We start from the raw sequence: 20632 nt of genomic DNA, 5'->3' as shown, positions 1-20632 counted from the left end.
TGTATATCCCAGGCATTCTTGCAGTCAGGTATAGCTAGGAGAATATGGGTATAAGCATATAAACTATTGACCCATTAAAATCTCCCACCTAATCCTCCAGGCTGCTTCTCACCCCTTATCTGCTGAGCAGATAAAAAGGATCCAGAGAGAGCATAAAGGCACTAAGGGAACATTAGAACCATTTAACAAAAGGAGCCTGGGTACCTGAACATGTGTGTGGAGCAGAGTATACCTTGGTGACATAAGCAAGAAATAAAAGTCTATTTTGGTTATTTTGTTATATTAGATAGCACATATACTTAGCTACTAAACCACCACCACCATACTTGTATTGATGGCTTCCCTGGTGGCTCCGATGGTAAAGAATCCACCTGCAATGCAGGAGACCCAGGTTTGATCCCAAGGTTGGGAAGACCCCCTGGAGAAAGAAATGGTAACCCACTCCAGTATTCTTGCCTGGAGAATTCCGTGGACAGAGGAGCCTAATAGGCTGCAGTCCATGGAGTCACAAAGAGTCGGACACGACTGAGTGACTAACATATTGTATTGCATTTCCCAAGTGTCGCTAGTAGTAAAGAACTCCCCTGCCAATGCAGAAGACCTAAGAGACACGAGTTGGATCTTTGGGTTAGGAAGATCCTTGGATCAAGAGGGCATGGCAACCCAGTCCAGTATTCTTGCCTGGATAATCCCATGGACAGAGGAGCCTGGAGGGCTATAGTCCACAGGGTTGCAAGAGTTGGACACAACTGAGCGACTTAGTATGCCCGTATACTTATATTGGTGCTTTGAAGTAGGGGTTGTGCCTAAACAAAACCCAAAAATAGATGACACTGGCTTAGCAGTTGGGTAATGGGTAGCAAAGAAACTGACACCAAAGCCCAGAAATGTGATTATGTTATATAGTGAAATATTTGGTAAAACTGTCAGCTTCTTTAATTTGGAAGACAATTAATGTATATTTGAACTGTAACGCCAAGAAAAATAATTGGAATATATCAAAGTGTTAGTGGAAGTGTGGCTATTATTGGCTATCTTTGACAAGGTATGACAAAACGAACAAGTAAACACCATCAACAACAAAAAACAACATAGGAATCAAATCAACTAGCCAGTTTACAAGTTACAGTGGAAGGAGAGAGGATGAGTCCAGGAACTCAGGGCATCAGGTTTGGGAAAACTAACTGCTTCTAGATTCCCAAAGTTAAGACTCTTAGAAAAGGATTGAGTGACAAAGATCTAGTAACATCCCTCAACTGAACAAAGTGACTTAGGCTTTTGACCAAATCAGGTTAGATGTGACTCTTTCCTTCATGTTGTTTCAGATGAGTTCAGGGTGGTCACCATTAAGGAGAGAAAGGCAGAGAGTGGGGGATAGGGGGAAATGGTGGAGGCAAACCAGGAAAGCTAGAAATCAGACTTGAGGATTATATCAGGAAAGAACTTTGGGAGTGGCTACGAGCACACGCAACTAACTGGTGGCAAGAACTTTCCCAGTTGTAAAACAGCCACTGGGCCTCAAAATCTGCTTCAGTAGGAGATGGACTCCTATAAAACTTCTAAGACCTATACCCCAGTGCTCTCTTAAGCCAAGGACAGAGAGATTATCAACTGGGGAAAAACACCACAAAGTGTAAGTCAAGCACCAGAGAATGAGGGACAAAGTAATGCTTCCCAGAAAGCCAAATTAAGGTCTAATGAAAACACATCTCTAACCTCAAGGAAGGGAACCTTTTCCTGCCCTTCTAGTCATAGTCAAATGCTGAGCGTTTGCTTTCTGAAGTGAAGTCGCTCAGTCATGTCCGACTCTTTGCAACCCCATGGCCTGTAGCCTACCGGGCTCCTCCGTCCATGGGATTTTCCAGGCAAGAATACTGGAGTGGGGTGCCATTGCCTTCTCCAGGGGAACTTCCTGACCCAGGGATTGAACCCAGGTCTCCCGCATTGTAGGCAGGCGCTTTACCGTCTGAGCCACGTGGGATTTCTTTTGAGAATACCGTTCCCTTAACCCATCACTGTATATTGGGTGGGCATTGGGGAAGGGAAATATAAGTTGTCTTCTTGATCTAAAGTTAAAATTTCTAGGGGCTTCCCAGGTGGCTCAGTGGTAAAGAATCTGTCTGCCAATGCCAGAGCTGCAGAAGATGCTTGTGGATCCCTGGGTCAGGAAGATCCCTTGCAGGAGGAAATGGCAACCCACTCCAGTATTCTTGTCTAGGAAATCCCATGGACAGAGGAGCCTGGTCAGCTATAGTCCATAGCACTGCAAAGAGTCAGACATGACTCAACTGAGTGACTGAGCAGGCATGCATGCCCAGATCTCTAGACAAGAAGAGGGTAGCATCTGGACTTGATGGGGAGGATTGTGCATCCCTTGGCAATCCTGGATGGAAACTAGCAGCAGGCACTGGAAGGGCCTAGGATTTGGGTTGTCTCCTGCGGACTGTCTATGTAAAGGACTAAGCATCAGCAAACATTTGATGACCAGAATAGGGGTCTGTGGCAGGGACCAAATCCAATCCCTTACTTTTCTCCTGGATATACAGAGACATGGCATTTCTGTCATCTTTTATGGTTAGGGGCAACCATGTTCCTATGTTTAAGCCAATAGACTATGGATGTCGTGTGTACCATTCCAGGTCTGGCCCTGACAGTCCTGCATGATGCTCCTTGTCCTCTCTTTTCTCTCATTCTCCAGCTTGGCTCATAGGATCCAGCAGGAAACTCTGCAGGGGTTGGTGGCACCTGATGGAAGGAATCTAGACCTGATTTCCTGTGTGAGGCGGAAACGCCATCCAGCCTGTGCTGGACCATGGCACAAATGAGAAATAAACCTATGTTGTGTTAAGTCACTGAGATTCTCTGGGTGCTTTTTATAGCAGCTTGCCTATCCTCACAGGTGAAATTAGATTTAGAGCAACTGAAGAATCTGCCCAAGGTCATGAAGCTACCAAGGGGATAGAGCAGAAATACTCCAGAAGAGTAAGCCCCAAAGTCTGTAGAAGAACATGATCAGAATCACTGGGGAACATACTCAAAATACAGATGCTTTATCTCTACTCTAAAAATGCTGTTTCACTGACATGCAGAGAACGTACTTATGGTTGCCAGAGGGGAGAGATGACGGGGAGGGATAGTTAGGGAGTTTGAGATGGATACGTATACCCGCTATATTTAAAATGGATAACCAACAAGGACATACTGTATAGCACAGGGAACTCCGCTCAATGTTTATGTGGCAGCCTGGATGGGAGGGGAGCCTGGGGGAGAAGGGATACATGTGAATGTGTGGCTGAGTCCCTTTGCTGTCCCTCTGAAACTATCACAACATTGCTCATCAGCTCTACTCCAATATACAATAAAATGCGTTTTTAAAAATAAAAATGCTGTTTCTGTAGTTTTCTGTGGGGAGGGGAGCAGAGGCGCTTGAAATCTATTTTTAATAAGCTTCCTGATTAACATTACCTAACTAATGCTGAGAGGCACCAAATGCTACCAGTTATTCTAAAACATATATGTTGAATTCCCATGGAGAGATGTCATCTGAGTAGGATGGCCATTCAGTTTATTGTGTAATCTGAGACACTTCTGAGAGTGAAAGGGGAGCTAATAGTAATTACAGTGGGAAACCAGGCAAACAATAGGATTTTTACAGGGAAGTTGGCCTATAAGAGCCTATACTCATGCAAGCAAAAGATGACACAGCTGTGTTTTCTGCTAAAAAAATTCTATTTCCTATTAGGTGAATTTTTAATTTTTCTAGAGCATGCTAGCTGCCATCTGGGTAGGACAAAGGCAGACTTTGAACTAGGGGCAAAGCTGAATTCTAAAGAGAAGTCCTGAAGGGTATTTGGAGGAGGAAGGCTAAAGTGTCTTCTGGAGTTGGGAGAAATAAGACCACTGTTATCACAACGGTTCATACAGACGTTAGAACCACCAAAGCCTTAAAGAGTAAAAAGAAGCAGCAGAAAATGATGAGAACAATCCTGATGGAAACCTCTAAGAAGCAGGCAAAGTGCACTGCCAGGATTAAGACTGGGAGAGTGGGAGAGGAGCTGTCTTGGTTAATTTTCCAAGAAGGGATTTTGCACTCTCCTTTTGAAGGCTCTAGTACTCATCCAATTGGTTGAAGGCCTGAACAGTACCCCCCAAAAAACAGACTCCCAAGAAATAATTCTCCAGAAGACTGCCTTCAGATTACAATGTACAGATGATATTCAAGTGTGAAAAAGAAGTGCCAGCGTTTGACTCATATCCACTCTTGGGACCACAAAAAGATAATTTTTGTCCTCAAAAAATTGTCATCTTTAAGACACTTACTACTTGAGCAATCTGGTAGCCGCTTAATCTTTCTAAATCTCAGTTTCTCATCAGTCTAATGTGGATAATTATACCTCTCTCTGCCTACTTTATAAAGGACGATTGAGTGGATCAAACAACATAATACATAAATAGCACGTGTGGATGTGCTCAGTCGCTCAATCGTGTCCAACTCTCTGTGACCCCATGGACTATAGCCTACCAGGCTCCTCTGTCTATGGGATTCCCCAGGCAAGAATACTGGAGTGGTTTGCCATTTCCTCCTTCAGGGGATCTTCCTGATCCAGGGATTGAACTGTGGCAGTCTCCTGCATCTCCTGTATTTGCAAGAGGCTTCTTCACAAGTGAACTGAGCCACCAGGGAAGCCTTTTAATATATAAATATTGCTGCTACTGCTAAGTCGCTTCAGTCGTGTCCGACTCTGTGTGACCCCAGAGACAGTAGCCCGCCAGGCTCCCCTGCCTCTGGGATTCTCCAGGCAAGAACACTGGAGTGTGCTTTATAAATAGTAAAGCTTACTCAAATGGAAGATAATATTAATATAATATTAATTATAATGTTAATAATGTTAACAAAAAATATAAAATACAGTTAGTTCAGTTGCTCGGTCGTGTCCAACTCTGCAACCCCATGGACTGCAGCACGCCAGGCTTCCCTGTTCATCACCAACTCCCGGAGCTTACTCAAACTCATGTGCATTGAGTTGGTGATGCCATCCAACCATCTCATCCTCTGTCTACCCTTCTCCTCCCACCTTCAATCTTCCACAGCATCAGGGTATTTTCAAATGAGTCAGATCTTCACATCTGGTGGCCAAAGTATTGGAGTTTCAGCTTCAACATCAGTCTTTCCAATGAATATTCAGGACTGATTTCCTTTAGGATGGACTGGTTGGATCTCCTTGCAGTCCAAGGGACTCTCAGGAGTCTTCTCCAACACTACAGTACAAAAGCATCAATTCTTCAGTGCTCGGCTTTCTTTATGGTCCAACTCTCACATCCATATATGACTACTGGAAAAACCATAGCTTTGACTAGATGGACCTTTGTTGGCAAAGTAATGTCTCTGCTTTTTAATATGCCATCTAGGTTGGTCACAGCTTTTCTTCTGAGGAGTAAGCGTCTTTTAATTTCATGGCTGCAGTCACCATCTGCAGTGATTTAGGAGCCAAAAAAATAAAGTCTGTCACTGCTTCCATTGTTTCCCCATCTACTTCCCATGAAATGATGGGACCAGATGCCATGATCTTAGTTTTCTGAACGTTGACTTTTAAGCCAACTTTTTTACTCTCCTCTTTCACTTCCATCAAGAGGCTCTTTAAATCTTCACTTTCTGTCATAAGGGTGGTGTCTTCTGCATATCTGAGGTTATTGATTTTTCTCCCAGGAGTCTTGTTTCCAGCTTGTGCTTCATCCAGCTCAGCATTTCGCATGATGCACTCTGCATGTAAGTTAAATAAGCAGGGTGACAATATACAGCCTTGACGTACTTCTTTCCCGATTTGGAAACAGTCTGTTGCTCCATGTTTGGTTCTAACTGTTGCTTCGTGACCTGCATACAGATTTCTCAGGAGGTAGATCAGGTGATCTGGTATTCCCATATCTTGAAGAATTTTCCTCAGTTTGTTGTGATACACATAGTCACAGAGTTTGGCATAGTTAATAAAGCAGAAGTAGAAGTTTTTCTACAACTCTCTTGCTTTTTCGATGATCCACTGGATGTTGGCAATTTGATCTCTGGTTCCTCTGCTTTTTCTAAATCCAGCTTAAACATTTGGAAGTTCATGGTTCATGTATTGCTGAAGCCTGGCTTGGAGAATTTTGAGCATTACTTTGCTAGTGTGTGAGATGAGTGCAATTGTGAGGTAGTTTGAGCATTCTTTGGCATTGCCTTTCTTTGGGATTGGAATGAAAACGGACCTTTTCCATTCCTGTGGCCACTGCTGCGTCTTCCAAATTTGCTGGCATATTGAGTGAAGCACTTTCACAGCATCATCTTTTAGGATTTGAAATAGCACAACTGAAATTCCATCACCTCCCGTAGCTTTGTTCATAGTGATGCTGCCTAAGGCCCACTTGACTTCACATTCCAGGATGTCTGGCTCTAGGTGGGTGATCACACCATCGTGATTATTTGGGTCATGAAGACCTTTTTGTATAGTTCTTCTGTGTATTCTTGCCACCTCTTCTTAATGCCTTCTGCTTCTGCTAGGTCCATACCATTTTCATTTTTTATTGTGCCCATCTTTGCATGAAATGTTCCCTTGGTATCTCTAACTTTCTTGAAGAGATCTCTAGTCTTTCCTGTTCTACTGTTTCCCTCTATTTTTTTGCACTGATCACTGAGGAAGGCTTTCTTATCTCTCCTTGCTAGTCTTTGGTACTCTGCATTCAAATAGGTATATCTTTCCTTTTCTCCTTTGCCTTTAGTTTCTCTTCTTTTCTCAGCTATTTGTAAGGCCTCCTCAGACAACCATTTTGCCTTTTTGCTTTTCTTTTTCTTGGAAATGTTCTTGATCACTGTCTCCTGCACAATGTCACGATCCTTCATCCATAGTTCTTCAGGCACTCTGTCTATCAGATCTAATCTCTTGAATCTAGTGTCACTTCCACTGTATAATTATAAGGGATTTGATTTAGGTCATATCTGAATGATCTAATGGTTTTCCCCATTTTCTTCAATTCAACTCTGAATTTTGCAATAAGGTGTTCATATAAGGTACAGTATCAAATAATAAGAAGTTTCCCAGGGTATATGAACATTTTCTTTGTGAATTAAGTTGATCCTTAAATGAAAGAAGTTGATCCTTAAATGAAAGAAGTAGGTAAACATTCTCCTTTATGTCTGTCGGGTGTGTGTGGGATATATCTCCTATGTCAGTATCTCCTGGGGCTGCTTGGTAAAAAAGCAGATTCATTCCAGGTTTACTGAATTTCTGGTGGTAGAGACCAAAAGTCTATAATTTAGTAGGCCTTCCAGATAATTTGTGTGCACCACTTTTGAGATGAAATGCTTTAAAAGATGAAACTCTAGGAATCAGCTTCTCCTTGTTTGGAGAATAGTTGGTTATCAAATATTATTGTAATTTGATCCAGGAGGCAGAACCTGTCAATATCTCTATGAAGCTGAAAGAGTTCTCCAATAGAACTAGGTCATTGCTGTGTGTGGTACTGTGTGATTAAGTATCTGAATTACCAAATGAAGCCAAACTGTGGATCACAGCACTTGATTGGTTGCTCCCAAAGACATAGGAGGGTAGGAAAGTTTCTTGCCTCCATTCTCCAAAGAGCAATCTGAAACTAACCAGTTGGACTTTTCCATCCATTTCTCAGGTCCCACTAGAGTTTATGGAGATGGGAATACATTTCAGGTCCAGAGGATGACTATTCCTTAGACATTAGAGGAATGTCTATTTAATGTCTATTCCTTAGACATTAAAAGAAAAGCGTTAAAAACATTTTTCACATCTCTGTTTGTTGGATATACGGAAGCTCTCATTCATTTTGAATGAATATTTGTTTCATTCACTCAACCAATATTTATTCTCAGTTGTTATAATATTTATTCTCAGGTTGCTGTGGACCCTGTTGGTCAACAAGAAAAATTAGTGAACAAGATAGACATAGCCCTTCAGGATAAGTCAGCACTGGATCCTACTTGTCCAACTTGCTTTCTTATTCCGGCCTAATCTTGGATGTTTCTGTGATGCTTAATTTTATGGGCACAGATACTTGGTCAAACATTTTTGCCGTTTTTCTGTGATAGTGTTTTGGATGATATTAACATTTAAATCAGTTCCATAATGTGGGTGGGCCTCATCCAATCAGTTGAAGGCCTGAACCGTACGCCCAAAAAATATGCCTCCTAAGACATAATTCTCCAGAAGACTGCCCTCAGAATTCATCTGCAATGTTAGTTCTTCCAGGCTCAAAAGCAGACTAGCTTAGACTTGAACTAAAACATCAGCTCTAGTGGGTTAACATTCTGCCAGTCCACTGTGCCAGTTTTGAACTTGTTAGCTTCCATAATCATGTGATCCAATTCATTGAAATAGATAGCTAGCTAGCCTGTGGGGGTTTTCCCTCTGCAAACCCTGTTACAATTTCCTAATCTAGTCACTGAATCCAATATGCATCCAAAGGTTTTCCTCCTAATTCCCCATGGCAGTTACATGCTTAACTGGAAGGATAGATGCCAAAATAAAGTTTCCGTTCTTCATCTGGGATCCCTTAATATGAGCACACAGAGAGCATCAGAGTATTAAGCATGTGCGGGAAACAGTGAATCTGGTTGAGAATGGTGAAGGGTAGTAGAACCATCCATCCAAGGTCGTTACAAGGATTCAGTGAGCTTCTATGTAAGCATGGTGCTTGTGGGGGCCAAGCTGCCTCTAACTACTTGTTATGTTGTTCTTTTTCCATGAACAATAAAATAATGGGAAATTTCAGAGAGGAGGTGGAATCTCAGCTCTACCTTTGATGTGTGTTTTCTTTAAAGATCTGAAATGGACTTTGATTTTTGTCTTCAAGTATTTAGAGTTACGGGAATGGAATTCCATGTAGAAAGTGCCAAGGGGTGGATCTCATTAGGGCCCTGGGAAGTGGTAGGATTTGAGTGGCAAGATTAATCTGTGGTAGATATGCAATACAGATCCCTAAGCTGTGAAGTACTGAATAATTTATTGATGATTTTAGCTCACAAAAATCATCGCTGCTTCTTTTATCTCAAACCACTATTGGCCAGAAGAGTTTGGCCTGTGGTTTTCAAACTAAGGTGTTCATCAGAATCACCTGGAGAATTTGTTAAATAAAACACAGGCTATTGGACTTTATTCCCAGAACCGCTAACTTCGCAGTTCTGGGGAGAGACGCAAGCATTTGCCTTTCTAACAAATTGTAACAAGGAGATGCTGATGCTGTTGGTCCAGGGACCACATTTTGAGAATCACTGTGATGATGAAAGAGACAACAGTCAAGTGGGAGAACTGTTAGTGAGGAAAAGAAACGGTTCATTAGCATGCTCTCATCATGTCTCCTCTGAATTCCTAAGGCAATTATCATCTGCACAATACATCTGGCAATTAATCATGTCTTGCCTTTTGACAACTCTTTTCTTTGCCTGAATGCTATTTACATATTTCTGCTGGTTTTATGCTTAAGAATCAGGCAGGAAGAGAGGCCAGCAATGGGACAACCCAGTGGGAGGAAGGGGTGGAAAGCAGGAAAAGGATAAATAAGGAGAGGATCCACCTGCGGGAAAGTGGAGCTGGAGCTGGACCGAGGCTACCTCTTAAGATGCCGAAGGGATAAAGCGAGGAGAAAGAGAATTCACATGGCATCCAGAAGGCAGAATATGGGAAAGGCAGGCACCAGAAAAGCTATAGGGTAACCTCATAGAAAAGTGACCCAGCTGCCATGTAAGATAAAGAGGAGAGGGAGTTCATGGAGAATATGATAGACCCTGAAAAGGGAACTCAGATATTTTTGGGCATTGTCTTTTATCCTCTATAGAAGAAGAAGGTGCTGATGTGTTGTTTGTTGAAGATGAAGAGGGCTGTTTACTACTAGGAGGTCAAGTTCACAGACTCAAGCACTTTGAGTCAGCAAGTTCCAGGATCAGGATCAAGGTCAAATGCCTGGGAAAAGTCATTTTTAAAGACACCAAACCAAGAGGAGTGGAGCTGGATAGAGCCTGAATAGAAAGAAGGGTCAGGGTGTGGGTTGGTTTGAAAGAACTAGAATTGGATTCTTGAGATGCGGTTGTTGTTGTTTAGTCTGTAGGTCATGTTCAACTCTTTGTGACCCCATGGACTCTTGCCCACCAGACTCCTCTGACCATGGGATTTCCCAGGCAAGAAAGACTATTGGAGTGGGTTGTCATTTCCTTCTCCAGGGCATCTTCCCGTCTCAGAAATCAAACCCACGTCTCCTGAATTGGCAAGCAGATTCTTTATCACTGAACCACCAGGGAAGCCCTTGAGATGGGGTGGTCTGTGTCTTATTTTGCATTTTGCTATACTCTTTCCTTTTGTGGACAGTTGCAAGCTGCAGCCTTTCTCAACTGCATCTGACAGGTGAATTAATCTGGAGTGCTAGCAGGCTCAGGAAATTCTCGGGAAGCACCAGCAGCCAGAGATGTCCTAGATAAGGGGGCAAGGCCCTCCAAGGTGCCATCACGTTTGGACCAGGACTACTGTTTCACATTTGAAAAACAAATGAAAGAGATTCTGGTGAAAAGCTATGGTTTCCTTCTCCACTCCTTTCTACCCACAATCCTATTTCCCTGAAACAAGATTTTTAAATTGTTTCTGCTTTTGGTTCTTTGGATAAATCCGAACATCTAAATTATGTGCTTGAGCTCCTTTTTCTTGATTTATTTACATAACACATTTGTTGACTCCTCAGTATGAAAGTTGAATGTTTAACTTAACAACATAACTCCATTTCCTCTCCTTGTCTTCATACCAATGTTTGGTTGTTTTTAGTTCTTCTAAACTAAACCTTCACACCTGATTATTTAATACACTGAGATTTCTATTTCCTGTTATGTCCGCTTCACATAGGATTGCTAGATTTTCCAATTCATAACATGAAGGTATTTTATTCTCTATCTTTTCTATTATTTTTTCTCTCTCCCCTTTTCATCCCACACTCTGGTCAAATCTTTCTTCTTTAACATTGTGTCAAAATTGTTAACATTTACTTTCCATGAACTAATTAAATAAAATTGGTCCTAGCTTCATGGTCAAATAGTTATTCTTTTTTTACAGTGCATCAGTTGCTTAAAATCTCCTAGATGGTCTTGTTTGCTTAATATTTGATCTATGACTTTTTTTGGAGAGCTCTATGTTTTTCCTAGACTTTCTAGTTCTCTGTTCCCTTTTCTTGTAATTTATCATACATTCAAGTTTTCCAGTCTTTACCTCATTTTATCTACTCTGTAGTATCTTTTTCCAGAGACCTGCCTCCTCCTGGAGTTTCCAGGTTAATTTAGGCTAACTCCCAGCTGACATCTTAGAAGTTTCATCTGCCTTCCTGAGTTGTATTCTCTGGAGTCCACATCATCTCTTTCTTGGTTTACTTCCACTTGCTGAGACTGTCAGTGAGTATTGGGTTGGCCAAAATTTTCCTTTGGGTTTTTAAGATGGCACAGAAAACCCCAAACAAAGTTTTTGGCCAGCCCAATAATTTCCTAAGAAAGGATGCAGCTTTGTATCTTCAAAAATACTTTCTACTCTCACAGTTGCCTAATAATGTCATGTATACAGACTTCAGATTAAAAAACTATTTTAAAGACACATATTTGAACATCCATGGGGCTTCCCAGGTGTCTCAGTTCAATAAAGAATCTGCCTGCCAAGCAGGTGATGCAGGTTCAATGCTGGGGGTGGGAAGATCCCCTGGAGAAAGGAATGTCAACCCACTCCAGTGTATTCCTGCCTAGAAAATCCCATGGATGGAGGAGCTTGGAGGGCTACAGTCCATGAGATCACAAAGAGTCAGGCATGACTTAACAAGTAAACTACCACCATTTGAACATCCAGTGTTTCATTCCTTTTTAGGTGACTTGTTTTATTTTTCTCTGAAAGACTTAATATCTCTCTTTGGCCTTTGCTGTCCTGAAATTTCATGTCATTGGATTGAAGTGTGAGGGCTTTTATAGTTCCCATCAGTTGACCTGGTAGTCAGTGGACATTTTCCCTATAAAAAACTATTTCTTATTTAACTTAAAAAATTTTTTAATGTATTGCTCCTTTAAAGATTTTCTTCCCTTCATTTCCTCTGTCCAGCTTTTCCTTAAGATTTGTATACGCCTGACACTGAATCAGATCTTTCAGACAGTCCTTCTGCTATTTTTTCCAAGAGATTTTCTTGGTTTTATTTCCAGTTATTATATTGACAAAATTTTTTCATATTCGATGGACTTAGAAGGTATCATGCTTAGCAAAATAAATCAGGGAGAAAGACAAATACTCTTTTACCGTTTATATATGGAATCTGGTAAAAATAAATGAATGTATATAATAAAACAAAAACAGACTCACAGATCTAGAAAATAAACTAGTGGTTACCCATAAAGAGAAGGAAGAGGGAAGGGACATGGAGGAATACGGGATTAAGAAACACAGCTACTATGCATAAAATAAATAAGCAACAAGGATATTCTGTACAGCACAGGGAAACATGCCATTATTTTTAATAACTTTAAATGGAGTATAATATTTAAAAATATTGAATCACTATGTTGACACCTAACACCTAAACTAAGATTGTAAATCAACACTATACTTCAATTTAAAAAGATCTTTAACTGTTTTCTGATTGTTTCTTTTCATGATATCATATTCTTGTTTAAGAGAGTAACATATTCACTTATCTGTTGGTTTTTGACACTTTCTGTTCTTCAGAGGTTCTGCATGTGTGTTGAGAAGGAAGAGCAACACGAATAAAAATAGCCTGGGTCCTTGCCACCATGGGACCTCCCTGTCCATACAGGGATGTTCATACTCAGACTGTCCCAGAAAGACAAATATCTTTATTTATAATATCTTTCCCAGAAAGCCTCTATCTTTATTATTATTATTCTATTATTAGCTGCACTGGGTCTTCATTGCTACCTGCAGGCTTTCTCTAGTTGCCCTGAGCAGGGGCTTCTCTCTAGTTGCGATGCACAGGCTTACTCCTTGAAGTGGCTTCTCTTGTTGCAGAGCATGGGCTCTAAAGCGTGGGCTTCAGTAGCTGTGGCACACAAGTGTGAAGGCTTAGTTGTTCCTCAGCATGTGGGATCTTCTTGGACCAGGGATCAAACCCATGTGCTCTGCACTGGCAGGCGAATTCTTAACCACTAGATCACCAGGGCAGTCCCTGGGTTTTCTTTTACAGGCAATGAAGAAGCATTGTAAAAATGACATGGTGAGACTGTTCAGTGAGCCTGGAGGTGAAACCAATGACCACAGTTTTGTGATCAGAGCGGATTCGTAGCTCTGCCCCACAGTAGAAGCACGCGTCTCGGGTAGCAGATCCTTGCACTCATGTGAAGGATGGCCTCCTTCCTCTCAATGCTTGGATGGGAGCTCATTCTAAGTTGCCAGTCATCTTTCTCACATCCTAGCTTCCCAACAAACATGGTATGAAGCAGTCAATTCATTTTCATATTTCAGTCACATTTCAATATTCCTTTCCTAAAACCACTCGAGAGTCCTCATTCTCTTCATAACCGGTTGATGGATCATCTGCAAACTTACCCTGTTTTTCTTGCCATGTTTCTCACTGATTCCCAACACATACCCTGCATTTGGGCCAGACTGAACCATTAGCTGTTCCTGAACACGCCCTGGCTCCTGCTTCCTCTCTTTTGTTTATACTTCCCAGCAGTCTGGAATGCCCTTCTTTCCATCTCTGCTCATTGAAATCCTATCCACCCTTGGGGACCTAGTTCCAATGTCACTTTCTGCCTTAGGCCTTTTCTGAGTCCCTGCAGGGATTGGGATCTCTTTTCTCTGCTGTGCTTTTGACCTTTATCATCCCCTGCCTGGCAAATTTGTTGCTGTTTGCGTGTCTGGGGATACTCCTCAATCGAGGACAAGAAATGTCACCTTTGACCTCTCCAACAGTGCCTGTGTTTAGCAGACTTTCTTCTGAAGGGATCTGTGAGTCTATTTAAAATGGGACTAACTGTTCTTGTTAGGCTGATGGGAACTTGCTTCTGAAAAAGAGACAGTGACAGAAACAGTTAACAATAGACAGTATTGGCAATCAGTTGGGATAACATAATCCCAAATTATATATATAATATATATATATGTACATATATATGAATGTATGTATGTATGTATGTATATTTTTTATTAAGAGAAATATTCCTCATTCAGGCATAACAGAAAATCTCTTTGATATGGAAAAGGCAATGAACAGTTTTTATTTTTATGAAAAAAAGAGGATTAAGTAGCAGCTGAACTCATGAACAAGTCATGGGTCAGAGAGTCTGAAGCAGAGACTGAGTCCAAAATTTACAGAAAAGCTATCAAAAACTTGGCAGAATTAAGTGAATAAAACAAAAATTTCATAGATTTACATCATTATTTCATAAATTTTCTCCACTTGGTAATTCTCAGTGAGTAACTGATATAGCAAATTTAAGTTTAATTTAACAAATTCTAGTTTCTTTGCTTGTGGTTCTTAAATATCTGGTCCCCTTGTTGGCATAGCCCAAGGTCTATAGTGAGACCATGTTAGTTGAATTTTACAAATCAGTCAGAATTCTCTCAAACCTTCAAAATATTATTAAAATTTTTTTATTGAAGTATAGTTGATTTACAATGTTGTATTAGTTTCAGGTGTACAGCAAAGTGATTCAGTTATATATATAAATACATACATTTTCAGATTTTTTTCCATTATAGATAATTAAAACATATTGATATAATTCCCTGAGCTATATGGTAGGTCCTTGTTATTCATCTATTTTATATATAGTAGTATGTGTATTTTAATTCCAAACTCCTGAATTATCCACCCCCTCTTCCCTTCGATAACTGTAAGTTTGTTTTCTATGTCTGTGTTTTTGTTTTGTAAATAAGTTCATCTGTATCATTTTTTAGATTCCATTATACGGAATGTTCCTGTTTAGCTGCTAAGTTGTGTCTGACTTTTTTGTGACCCCAGGGACCATAGCCTGCCAGCATCACATGGTATTTGTCTTTCTCTGTCTGACTTTTACTTCACTTAGTATGACAATCTCTAGGTCCATCCATGTTGCTGCAAAAGCATTATTTCATTCTTTTTTATGGCTACTATTCCAGTGTGTGTGTGTGTGTGTGTGCGCACTTCCTTTGTGGCTCAGCTGTTAAAGAATCTGCCTGCATGCAGGAGACCTGGGTTCGATCCCTGAGTTGGGAAGATCCCCTGGAGAAGGGAAAGTTTACCCACTCCAGTATCAACCAATATATATGTATATATATACACCATATCTTCTTTATCCATCAACTTTTTCCCCCTGTTTTTGGCATTGCTCTGCAGCATTTGGGATCTTAATTCCCCACTTTGTGCTCCCTGTATTGGGAGTTGGAGCCCAGCTGAACTTGTGCCCCCTGTACTGGGAGTTCAGAGTCTTAACAACTGGACTGCCAGGTAAGTTCCTATCTCTTCACCTGTTTGTGGACATGTAGGTTGTTTCCATGTCTTCCCTAGTGTAAGCAGTGCTCCTATGAACGCTGGGTGCAAGTATCTGCTTGAATTATCAGAATATTGTGGTATTACGGCAGAGGCTTTCCAGGGTGGCCCAGCTCCAAATCCCTGTTCCGTTTGTTCTCACTCCTACCTAGAATTATTTTTTTAAAAAGACACTTTTGACTACTAGACTTCAAAGTTCTTGCCTTTCAACATCACTTGACCTTGACCAATGACCTCCTTTCTTATAAAAACAGACGTGATTGCCTTCCGAAGACTCCGCATTAACGATTCCAGTCTCCTCTGCTGTGAAGACTTGTGATACACCAGCATGGTGTGCCTATCACACGGAAAGCACTAAAGGAAGGCAAATTGCCTGATCATTCTCTTCTCTGGTCCAGGCAACAGGAAGCACCAACCAGTCAGGGAAACCAGACTCATTCCAGGTGAGCAGGTTGGAATTGTTCTTGAGGGTGGAAAAAAAGAAGAGATTTTTGTTTTGAAAGCAGAAGAAAGAATAAATACCTACAAGGTCATTTGGATGACTCTTTGCAAAAGCAGGGATCAGAGAAGCTGGTGTTTTAGTGAGCGGGGCTCTGCTGGGCAAGTGCAGGTCCTTGCTAGAGGGACACGGTTAGTTTCTGCCACCACCAGGGCTGCCACATTCTGCCACATTCCAGGATCCTGGAATTTGAAATCAAAAAGTAAAATTTTCAAGTATTTAGATCCAGTTTTTGGATACTCTCTCTTCCTTTGCCACAAAAGGTGCTTTTTATGCTCCATTTTCCCCCATCTGTCTCCTTAAATGTGAGATGTGTCCCTTGGGTGTAAACTCCAAAGACATCACCAACATCAAGAAAATCTTAAAAAAAAAAAAAAGAAAGTCTTAGAGTAGCTGTAAATATGTTGAATTGGACCATCATCCTGTAGTAGTTCAAAGTGGGGAATGATCATCACAAGATTTATAAGGGGTACTTTTCTCCTCTTATATACTTCACAAGCCTGTCATTATTCCTGCCTCCACTGTAACTAAGAAGAATACTATAAAATGTTCCCTCCATGAGCCACCAAAGTTCATCCTTTCCCCTCCACTCCCCAGAAATATGGTGCTCTAAGCATCTTTGGATACTCCAGAGACATATAAATGGTAAAACTCAAATCCTCTTCTTCTTCTTCTTCTTTTTTTTTTTTGTTAAAATTCCTCAATTTAAAAAATTGTGATAAAATACACATAACACTTGGAGAAGGCAATGGCACCCCACTCCAGTACTCTTGCCTGGAAAATCCCATGGATGGAGGAGCCTGCTGGCTGCAGTCCATGGGGTTGCTAAGAGTCGGACACGACTGAGCGACTTCACTTTGACTTTTCACTTTCCTGCATTGGAGAAGGAAATGGCAACCCACTCCAGTGTTCTTGCCTGGAGAATCCCAGGGATGGGGGAGCCTGGGGCACTGCCATCTATGGGGTCACACAGAGTTGGACACGACTGTAGTGACTTAGCATAGCACACATAACATAAAATTTACCATCCTAACTATTCTTAAGTGTACAGTTCAGTTGCATTAAGGACATTCACACTGTTATGCAACTGTCACCACCATCCATCTCCAGGACTTGTTTCATCTTGCAAAACTGAAGCTCTGCACCCATCGAACAATACCTTCTTATTTCTCTCACCCCAGCTCCTGGTAACCACTGATCTATTTTCTGTCTCTCTGAATTTGACCACTCTAAGTACTTGAAATGAGTTGAATGAAACAGTATTGTTCTTTTGTGACTGGCTTATTTCACTTAGCATAATATCTTTAAGGTTCATACATACAGTAGCTTGTGTCAGACTTTCCTTCTCTTTTAAAGCTTAATAATATTCCACTACATATACATACATATACATTTTGTTTACTGTTCATTCATTGAAGGACAGTTGGGTTGCTTCCACCCTTTGGCTGCTATGAGCATAATTTTGCTTCCTATTCTTTTGAGAGGATGTAAAAAAGATTTGGGAGGATGGTTAGGAAGAAAAGCACAGAGTAAGATAATTTTATTCTTCTTGAATATATATGGTAAAAATTCAAGCAATTCTGAAAAGTGTGCTGCTGCTGCTGCTAAGTCGCTTCAGTCGTGTCCAACTCTGTGCGGCCCAATAGACGGCAGCCCACCAGGCTCCCCCGTCCCTGGGATTCTCCAGGCAAGAACACTGGAGTGGGTTGCCATTTCCTTCTCCAATGCATGAAAGTGAAAAGTGAAAGGGAAGTCGCTCAGTCATGTCCATGTAAGTCAGTCTAAATCTACTACTAAGAAAAAATAATTTGTTGCATGTTAGTGACCGTCTTTCTAGTTATCTCAGCATATGTCCATGCCAGATATATTGATATTTTACGTAAATGAATTGTCTTTAATGTTGTTCAGTAACCCCAATTTCTTTCAGCTTTACAATATGAACTTCTACTCATATTAATAAAATGTACCCTTATGCCATATTTTTCATGGCTGCTTTTATGGATGTACCATAATATTATTTATTCAATCTTCTGTTGAAGAACCAGTTTCCTTCAAGTAACTTCATTTATTTTTTTCAATGTTATTTAGTATAAAGGAATATGGTGACAAATATTATCATACATTTGTCTTTGTGATCCTGTCTCATAAGTTCCTAAAATTGGGTTTAAGTGAAAAGACTTAAACTAACATTTTATTTATTTGCCAAGAACAATTTGTTTATGTGAAAACTCTGATGTCTTAGACCTCTTATTCTTATATATTTATCTATGACAAAACACATACTTGATATCCTAAATGACAGAGTAAGAACTTTCTAGATCTTTTTTGGGGAACACTCTATGGGAAGGAAGATAGAGACATTGGGTTATCTCAAAATGTTATATTGGAGGGATTTCTCCAGTGGTGCAGTGGCTCTACGCTCCCAATGCAAGCTGCCCAGGTTTGGTCCCTGCTGAAGGAACTAGATCTCACATGCTGCAACTAAAAGAAAAAAAAAAAAATCATGAATGTAGCAACAAAGATCAAAGGTCTCACATGCCACAGCTAGGGCCTGGTGAAGCCAGGTAAATATAATAAAAATATTTTAAAAAATATTATACTGTATATGAATACATGTCAATGCAATATAGTAGAGAAAGTTAGATGTTACCATCCTTGTGAGCTCAACAAAGGAATGTAGATATGGTCATCATGAAGGGGAAATGATTATAAATTTAGTTGTAATTTGTTTTAATCCAGAATGCCAATCAAACCCAAAACTAGTACATAGCAGATCAAATCACAGCATCCAAAGTGCTTAATTGATCAGTTTTGTTACTAAAAGTGGCTCAATTGTAGAACCTATCGGAAAATTACATTTTAAAAAACTTACAGGTGGTGGTTTTACATTTTTCAAATGGTCTATTGGTCCATCTGCTAAAGGTACGGTGAGTAGGATCCAACTATCTGTGGGAGGGGACAGGTAAGGTCTTCACAAGAATTCTGATCATCAGCGAGAGGGCCAAAATTTGAAACAAGCTTTTAACCTGGGGCAGAGTCTGGAATAGAAGTGGTACTCTTTCATGGGATAAGTTTCCAAGAAAACAAATGGAGGTGGAGATTTGCAGGCAGGAAGTTTTGGGGGGAATATCTTAGGAACAACACCTGTAAGAATATGAGGGAAGCAGGATTCATCAGAGGGAGAAGTACAATTGTAATACCATTGCAATAAAGGTCTCATCCAGGGCTTCCCAGGTGGTTCAGTGGTAAAGTGCCAATCGAGAAACATGGGTTCAATCTGTGGGTCAGGAAGACCCTTGAAGTAGGAAATGGCAACCCACTCCAGTATTCTTGCCTGGACAGAGGCACCTGGCAGGCTTCAGTCCATGGGGTTGCAAAGAGTCAGACACAATTTAGTGACTAAATGACAACAGAGGTCTGATCCAAATCCCACAGCGAACTCTGAAGCTTTCATGACCATTTAGAGATGTCCCAAATGAGGCAAGGGGCCAGATCCCACAATGATCAGCCCTTGGGTATGGACAGCCCACAAAGGGTTATAATCTTGGGTGAGGCAGGTCCCTTTGGTTGAAGGCAGTCCTGAAGGGAGGATGTGGATGACATATCATAGCATCTCCTACAGACTCTAACCAGAAGTTCAGCTATATGAACCAAACAGACAATATCTTGGTGGACAGAGAGACACTCTTAGTTCACCCCAGTCACATCCCATGCTGCTGCTGCTGCTAAGTCGCTTGAGTCCTGTCTGACTGTGTGATCCCATAGACGGCAGCCCACCAGGCTCCCCCATCCCTGGGATTCTCCAGGCAAGAACACTGGAGTGGGATGCCATTTCCTTCTCCAATGCAGGAAAGTGAAAAGTGAAAGTGAAGTTGCTCAGTCATCTCTGACTCTTAGCGACCCCATGGACTGCAGCCTACCAGGCTCCTCCGTCCATGGGATTTTCCAGGCAAGAGTACTGGAGTGGGGTGCCATTGCCTTCTCCAGTCACATCCCATACCATTAGACTAATTTCACATCTTCCCCTTCCACCATCACCTCACTTCCATTTCATCTCACCTCAACGCACAAACACACACTGATATAAATGAGTCGCCAGCATCAGCCAGGATTGAGTCAGTAATCCGGTAGGGTCAGACACTGAGGATGAAGCTCTTTCCTGTTTACAGCTGAGCAGGAAAGACAAGATAGGCATGGACTCCAAGAGCAAACTATTAAAAGAATCACCTTTAAAAACCAGAGATTTAAAGATCTGATATGCAGAGGCCATATAAAATATTTGTGTATTTCTATTTTTAATAAGACATTTCAACTCTTAAGCAACCCCTTCAGTAACATAACATATCACTATGAAAACAAGCCCAACACCATCATAAAATGTTCATTTGTTCATTCTTTTTTGTTGTTGTTCAGTCATGTCCAACTCTTTGCAACCCCATGGACCGCAGCACGCAAGGCTGCCCAGTACTTCACCATCTCCCAGAGTTTGCTCAAATTCATGCCCAGTGAGTCAGTGATGCCATCCAACCATCTCATCCTCTGTTGTCCCCTTCTCCTCCTGCCTTCAATCTTTCCCAGCATCAGGGTCTTTTCTAATGAGTCAGCTCTTCACATCAGGTGGCCAAAGTATTGGAGCTTCAG

This window comes from Bos grunniens, chromosome 16 (genome assembly GCF_055505025.1).
Source record: "Bos grunniens cultivar Pamir isolate PY7600 chromosome 16, Bosgru_T2T1.0, whole genome shotgun sequence".
NCBI lineage: Eukaryota > Metazoa > Chordata > Mammalia > Artiodactyla > Bovidae > Bos > Bos grunniens.
The sequence above is the reverse complement of the archived record's forward strand: the minus strand, read 5'-3'. Positions refer to the sequence as shown.